Source organism: Furipterus horrens, unplaced genomic scaffold, assembly GCF_987537825.1.
Source record: "Furipterus horrens unplaced genomic scaffold, mFurHor1.1.pri manual_scaffold_1, whole genome shotgun sequence".
NCBI classification, from domain to species: domain Eukaryota; kingdom Metazoa; phylum Chordata; class Mammalia; order Chiroptera; family Furipteridae; genus Furipterus; species Furipterus horrens.
In genome coordinates, this window is record NW_028327171.1 from 157,301,055 (window position 1) to 157,308,764 (window position 7,710).

At 35.5% G+C, this 7,710-nt stretch overlaps 1 pseudogene; it reads right to left on the reverse strand.

Annotated features, from left to right (window-relative positions):
• Positions 1–5,057: 5,057 nt before the first annotated feature.
• LOC150022111 (large ribosomal subunit protein uL18 pseudogene) lies at positions 5,058–6,003 on the reverse strand (annotated as a pseudogene).
• Positions 6,004–7,710: the final 1,707 nt, after the last annotated feature.

Consider the following 7,710-nt stretch of genomic DNA (forward strand, 5'->3'; position numbering starts at 1 on the left):
TTCTCATGCCTCTCAGTCCAGGTGTTCTATGACCAGAGCTGGTGAGCTGGACTCGCTGGCACCGACAGTCTTTGACTGATCAGTCTTGACTGTTTCAAGACATCCTGTGACTTAAAAGGAATCTTGCTTAGTACTCCATCTTCCCTGATGTTGACAAGGAAACCAAACAAAGCCGAGCACAGGTAGTGCTGGTAGTGCTTAACCTTGCGTGCTTTCTGTTAATGTTTAAGGAACAGTGTATCTGTTCCCATGGTCTTGAAAGAATAGATGATTGAATTTCTGTTTTTTGTTTTTGATAGGAATCATTCTTTATAGTTTATATGTTAACCTCCTTTTGTTGTAATCCCAAGTAAGTAATTGTATATTGTAATTAATATTGGAATGTGCCTGTGAGCTCATTCCTTACCCTACCTATTGAATTCTATACTTGTAAAACTCAATAAAAGGAGAGGTCTTTGCGCTGCTCGCTGCTGACCTGCCAGAGCGTGCGGCAGCCCTCCAACCAACTCATTCTCCTTGCTGGAATTACTTCCGCGCCCTCGACCACATTTAATACAACAATAAGGTGGTATCACATTTCAGTTTTGATATGTATTTCCCTAATAGCTAGTGAAGTTGAACATCTTTTCTTATATCTGTTAGCCACTTGTATGTTTGTTGGGAATGGTGTGTATTCAAGTCACCTGTGCATTTTTTAATTGAATTATTTATTTCTTTTGTGTTGAGATGTATGATGAGTTCTTTATATATTTTGGATATTAACCCTTTGTCAGAGCAAATATCATCTCCCATTCAGTTGGTTACCTTTTTATTTTGTTGGCAGTTTCTTTTGCTGTGCAGAAGCTTTTTAGCTTGATATAGTCCCATTCATTTATTTTTGCCTTTAGTTCTCTTACCTTTGAGGTCAAATTCATAAGATGTTCTCAAACACCAAAGTCTGTAAGTTTAGTACCTATATTTTCTTCTAGGTAATTTATTGTTTCAGATCTTATATTTAGGTCTTTGATCTATTTTGAAATACTTTTTATACATGGGGACAAACTGTAGTCTAATATTCTTTTGCATGTGGCTTTCCAATTCTCCCAGTACCATTTATTGAAGAGACTTTTTTTCCCTATGGTGTGTTTTTGGTTCCTTTGAAAAAAAGTATTTGCCCATATATGTGTGGTTTTATTTCTGGGCTCTCAATTCTCTTCCATTGGTCTGTGTATTTGTTTTTCTGCCAATAACATGCTGTTTTGATTATTAAAGCTCTGTAGTATAATTTGAAGTCAGGTAGTGTGATACCTCTGGCTTCATTCTTTTTTTCTCAGGTCTTTTGTGTTTCCATATAAATCTGACAATTTTTTTCCTTACTTCTTTAAAAAATGACATTGGGATTTTGATGGGGATTACTTTAAATCTGTATATTGCTTTGGGTGAGATGTACATGTTGATTCTCTTAATCCATGGACATGGAATATCTTTTCATTTCATTGTGTCTTTTTCAATCTCTTGTAATAATGCTTTGTAGTTTTCAGTATATAGGTCCTTCACAACTTTGTTAAGATTCCATAAATTTGGTTATTTGTTTAGTTTTTAGAGAACTGATTATTTCAAGAAGGGCTGTATCTGGATTTAAAATGTTTCTGATCCTTTTGAGTATTTTTAGCAAGCAAAGTACTTGGACAAGTATCACATCAATTTTTAGTACCTGCTATGAACAGGCTATGTTCCTTATTCTCAGACTTAAAGTGTAGACAAGCAGGCAGACAAGTAAAACAAGGGCGGTAGAGTTCAACTGTAGGGTAACATACATGGCTGGTATTAACTGAACAGTGTTGAAAAAGGTGGGATTTGGGGATAGGAGGTGATAGAAGGATGCTTTAGATAAGGGAAGCAATAGATTTGAAGATTCTGAGGCATAAAAAAACAGGATTTAACCACAAATACTTTGGTGTGGCTAAGGAAAGGAATAAACTGACAAATTTGAGAACATTTTCTTCTTTTAAACCAATTTGATTGTAGTATAAATTATATGCAATAAAATGTACGTATTTTACATGCATAGTTTGATGAATTTCGACAAATCACCATCACAATAAAGATATAGAACATTTCCAACAACCCTAAAAGTTTTTTAAACCCCAAGCAGCCAATCCTTCCACCTAACTTCACTTCAAATCCCCAAGATAACTACTGATCTTCTTTCTGTCACTACATATTAGATTTCATCTGTTTAGTTTCATTAAAATGGTATTATACAATACGGACTCTTGTGTCTCACTTCTTTTGTTCAGTGTGCTGTTTTTGAAAGACATCTTTGTTATTGCACATATTAGTATTATTTTTATTGCTGAGTATTATTGCATTCTAAGGATATACCACACTATTCATTTACCAGTTGGAAAACATTTATGTCATTTCCAGTTTAAGGCTATTGTTAATAAAACTGTTATGCATTATCATGTTCAAATCTTGGTGTGAACATATGTTTTTATTTATTTTTGGTAAATATATAAAGTGGAGTTGTTAGGTGAAATTGTATTTTTAACTTTATAAAAAATGCCAGGACAATTGTCAAAGTTGTTGTACCATTATAGTTACTGTTTGTATGGTATATATATTTTTTATCCTCTTAGTTTCAACATATTTGTGTCATTAAACAAATTGTGTCTCTTGTGAACTGTACAAAGTTCTTTTTAAAATTTTTTACCCATTCTGCCAATTGTTGCTTCTTAATTGGAATGCTAAATCTTTACATTTAATGTAATTACTGTTAAGGTAGTATTTATAACTGCCATTTTGCTACTTGCTTTCTAAACATTGTACATTTTTTTCTTATATTCCTCCATTACTGCTGCCTTTTGTGTTAAATACATATTTTGTAGTGTACCACTTTAATACCCTGCCACTTATTTTATTATATATTTTTGATTATTTTCTTAGTGTTTGCTCTGGGGATTACAATTACCAAGTTACAACAATATACTTTGGACTAATACCAATTTAACTTCAATAGTACACAAAACCTTGCTATTATAAAGCTTCATTCTTTCTCCCCCTGTTTAAGCTGTTATTGTAATACAAATTACATCTTTATACATTAAATAACATCTTCATACATTAAATCAGCAACAGTTTATAAATATTGCTTTATGCAGTTGTCTTAAATCATATAGGAGAAAAAATAAATTACAAACAAAAATATATTTGTACTGTCTTTTATATTTACTTCTGTAGTTACCTACACAAATGTCCTTTATTCCTTTATGTGAGTTTGAGTTATTGTCTAGTGTCCTTTCATTTCAGCCTGAAGGGCTCCCTTTAGTATTTCTTGTAGAGCAAATTTCTTAGAGGCAAATTCTCTGTAATTTTGCTTATATATAAATTTTGCCAATGTGTTAATTTCTCCTTTTTTTGAAGGATAGTGTGTTTGGATATAGAAATTTTGGTTGAAAGTCTTTTTTCTTTAGCATTCGAATGTCATTTCACTGATTTCTGTTTCCATAGCTTTGGCTATAAATCTTACTGAGAATTATGTGATAAGTGTTTTCTCTAGTGACACTTTCAAGATTCTCTCCTTGCCATTGACTTTCAACAGGTTGATTATAATGTGTCGAGGTGTGGATTTCTTTAGATTTATTTCAATTGGAGTTTTATGCTTCTTGAATATGTGAATTGTTTTCCATTAAATTTGGGAAGATTTTGACCATTATTTTTCAAGTATTATTTTTACCCTATTCTCTTTCTCTTCTCCTCTAGAACTCCCATTATATGTATGTTGTTATGCTTGATTGTGTCCCACAGGCTTCTGGGACTCTGTTTATATTTCTTTATTTTCTTTTTTATGGGCATACCTTGGAGTTTTATGGGTTTAATTCCAGACCAGCACAAGAAGGTGAAAATCACAATAAGTCACATGAATTCTTTGGTTTACCAGCACATATAAAGGTTATCTTTATACTGTTCTGCAGTTAATTAAGTGTCTAATAGCATTATGCCTGAAAAAAATAATGTACGTACCTTAATTTAAAAATACTTTACTTTATTGTCGCCCTGGCAATGTGGTTCAGTTGGTTGGAACATCATCCCATACACCAAAAGGTTGCAAGTTTGATTCAGGGCCAGGGCACATACAGGAGGCAACTGGTCAATGTTTCTCTCTTACATCAATGTTTCTCTCTCTCTCAAATCAATAAAAGAATATCTTTGGGTGAGGATTAAAAAAATATTTAATTGCTAAAAAACCTGAAATCATCTCAGCCTTCAGTGAGTAATAATGCTTTTGTTGGTAGAGGGTCTTTCTTGCCTTGCTGTAGATAACTGCTGACTTATCAGGATGATGGCTGCTGAAGGCCAAGGTTGCTGTAGCAATTTCTTATAATAAGATAATGAAGCTTGCTGCATCAATGTGTAACAGAACCCCTGGGCTGCTCTGATTGAAACAGAATCCACAAGCTGTTTAGTTAGGGGCCCGATTGCCCGCTGCCAGAATTATAACTCTCAATACCAGAGTTTAGTGAAAAGAAAAATAACTGTTTATTTAACAGTTATATAGATTTAGATTATTTGCGGATTTCTGCCGTTAAGTCTTATGTTCTTTAAAACACCCACAAACACATAGTTCTGCCTCCCCCTACCAAACCAGGCTAGTTTTAGAAAAGTTAGAAATACCATTTCCCTACTTCCTAGACACAGTTCAGCTTTACTGGTAGCTGCCAATCATTCAATTCTGATTGGGGAGGTCTTTCTGTGTTGTGGTGTCCGCCAGTTTTCAATGCAGAACTGTGTGGATTCTCAGCCTCCTTGTAAACTGCTTTCTCAAAGCCACATGGTGTTTCTCTCTCAAAACAGCATGGAGAACCTTCTCAAAGCTGCATGAAGAACTCAGCTTCTTTAATCCACATGGGGAGAGAGAGGGCCTTCTTCCTGCAAACCATGTGGATCTCCTCTCCTTTTCAAAACCCCACGGCAAGAGCCCCGCTAAAATGTCTGCCGCTGCTTTTTATTTATTTATTTTTTAGCTGCTTGTTGAATAAGTTTTTTATCTTTATCTGAAAAGTCTTCATAGAAAATTGTGGTTTGGTTTATTAGCTCTCAGCAGCCTGTTCCTGAGCTCTGAGGAAGCTTGCTTTCTTCTGAGCTACCCGATCTTTCTTCTGGGCCAGGGACATTTTGGGACGATTCCACCTCTTCTTTTTAACCTCTCTCTTCGGTTTCTTCTCATAGACTGGATTCTCTCGTATAGCAGCATGAGCTTCCTTATACATGTCCTCCATCATGTCTGGAGTTACGCTGTTCTTTATGTATTGAGAGAATTGTTTCCTGTAAGCATCTTCATCTTCTTCCATTAGGTAACGCATATAATCTGCGACATTCTGACCCATGATGTGCTTCCAATGTACTTCTGCATGGAATTCTTTGCTTTCTGAATCATAACCAGGGAATCGTTTGGTACTGTGAGGGATAGACAAGCCTCCATCCACAGCTCCTTTCAGGGCTCCAAAAACTTTATTTCCAGTAGTAATTCTGGCAAGCCCTGCATCCAAATAGCAGGTGAAGGCACCAGGTTGACCATCAATGCTTTCCACATTGTATTCATCTCCAGTCACCTCCACTTGGCCTTCATAGATCTTGTCCATGCCAAACATATTGAGAAGCCTGCGGGCCAGCAGCAGGCCAGTACAATATGCTGCAGCGTAATTTGCCAGGCCAACCTTCACACCATACTTTGGGAGTTCATGAGCATAAGCTGCACAAACTATCATATTTCCTTCTATACGAGCATAAGCAATCTGACAAATGATATCTCTGTTGGTTACACGAACTATCATCCTGTATTTGGGTGTGTTGTACTTATTTTTATCCTGGATTACCAAGCGTTTCCGGGCATAGTAATCAGTTTTACCCTCTCGTCGTCTTCTAAATTTCACTTGGTATCTCTTGAAGTAGGTCTTATTTTTAACAACTTTCACAATCCCCATCCTGCGGATGAGAGACCCACGGCTACGGCTCACCACAGACCTGCAGGCCCAGCACAGACCCGGTGGGAGGAAAAGGGCTCTGCAGCTGCTTTTTAAATCCCTGACTGCGTCCTCTGACACAGTGGGTATGTCAACCAGTTCTGACCATTCACAGAACCTTATGCAGGCTCTGTAAGCTCTTTCAGTGCCATCCCACAATCCAAGACCCCTCCCATCTTCTTGGGCCTTGGAAGCATTAAAGCCATTTGCACAACAAAGTTACCAGCCACTAGCCCCAGGGATGCAAAGGCATCCTGAAATCTGCTTCCTTTTCCCCATCCCCCAGCCACAAGCTCTGGGTTTTTTTTGGATACCTCCATTCTGTAACAAATCGACTTTTCCTTTCACAAACGGTTTCTCTATAGCAGCAATTTTCAAACAGTGTGCCTCAACAATTTTTAAAACATGTGATAACTGACTATTTAGTCAAGGGTATTGACCTCTTTTCTCTTAGATTGTGAAATAAAAAATGACAACAGTCACCATAACAATAGCTGTCTGGTGTGAATGAAACAAACTATACCTATTTTTTTGTCAGATTGGCAAAAAGTATGTTTTCTGGTGTGCTGTAGAATTTAAGTAATTAGTTTATGGGTGCCATGAGATGACAAGGATTGAAAATCGCTGCTCTATAGCATGTGATGCTGTTTGATAGCATTTTACCCATAGTATAACTTCATTCAATATTAGAGTTAATCCCCTCAAACCCTACAGCATTATCAGCTAGGTGTATATAATACTGTAAAACCTTTGTTGTCATTTCAATAATCTTTATAGTATTTTCACCAGAAGTAGATTCCATCTTAAGAAATCACTTTTTTTGCTCATCCATAAGAGGCAACTCCTCATCCATTAAAGTTTTATTATGAAATTACAGCAATTCAGTTACATCTTAAGGCTCCACTTCTAATTCTAGTTGTCTTGCTATATTCAGCACCGCTGCAGTTACTTCTTCCACTAAAGTCTTGAATGCCTGAAAGTCATCTGTAAGGGTTGGCATTAACCTCCAAATTCCTATTAATGTTGATATGTAAATGTTTATGGTGCCCCCAAACAATTACAACAGCAACATCAAAGATCATTGAGTATAGATCATCATAATAAATACAGTAATAATGAAAAAGTTAGAAATATTGTGAGAATTAACAAAATATGACACAGAGACATTAAATGAGCAAACGTTGTTGGAAAAAATGATAGTGATAGACTCACTTACATATGGTTGCCATAAACATTCAATTTGAAAAAAAAAATTTGTGAAGTGCAATAAAGCAAAGCACAATAAAACTGCCCTATATCCGAATTTGCAAATTCTTTCTTCCATCTGATGAAATCTCTGTTGAGTCCTTCTAATTATTACTTCAGTTATTATACTTTTCAACTCCAGAATTTTTATTTATATTAAAAAAATAATTTCTATCTCTTTATTAATATTATCTATTTGATGTAACACACTTCTCACATTTTCCTCTAGTTTTTTAGCCATGGTTTCCTTTAGTTTGTGAACATATTTAAAATATCTTATTTAAAGTCTTTACCTAGTAAGTACAATGTATGAGTTTCCTCAAAGATAGTTTCTATTGATTCTTTTACTCCTGTGTATGGGCATTATATTCTTGTTTCTTTGCAAGTATCAAACATTTTTATTTCTAATCTGGACATTCTGAATAATAAAATATGGCAATTCAGGAAATCAGATTCTACC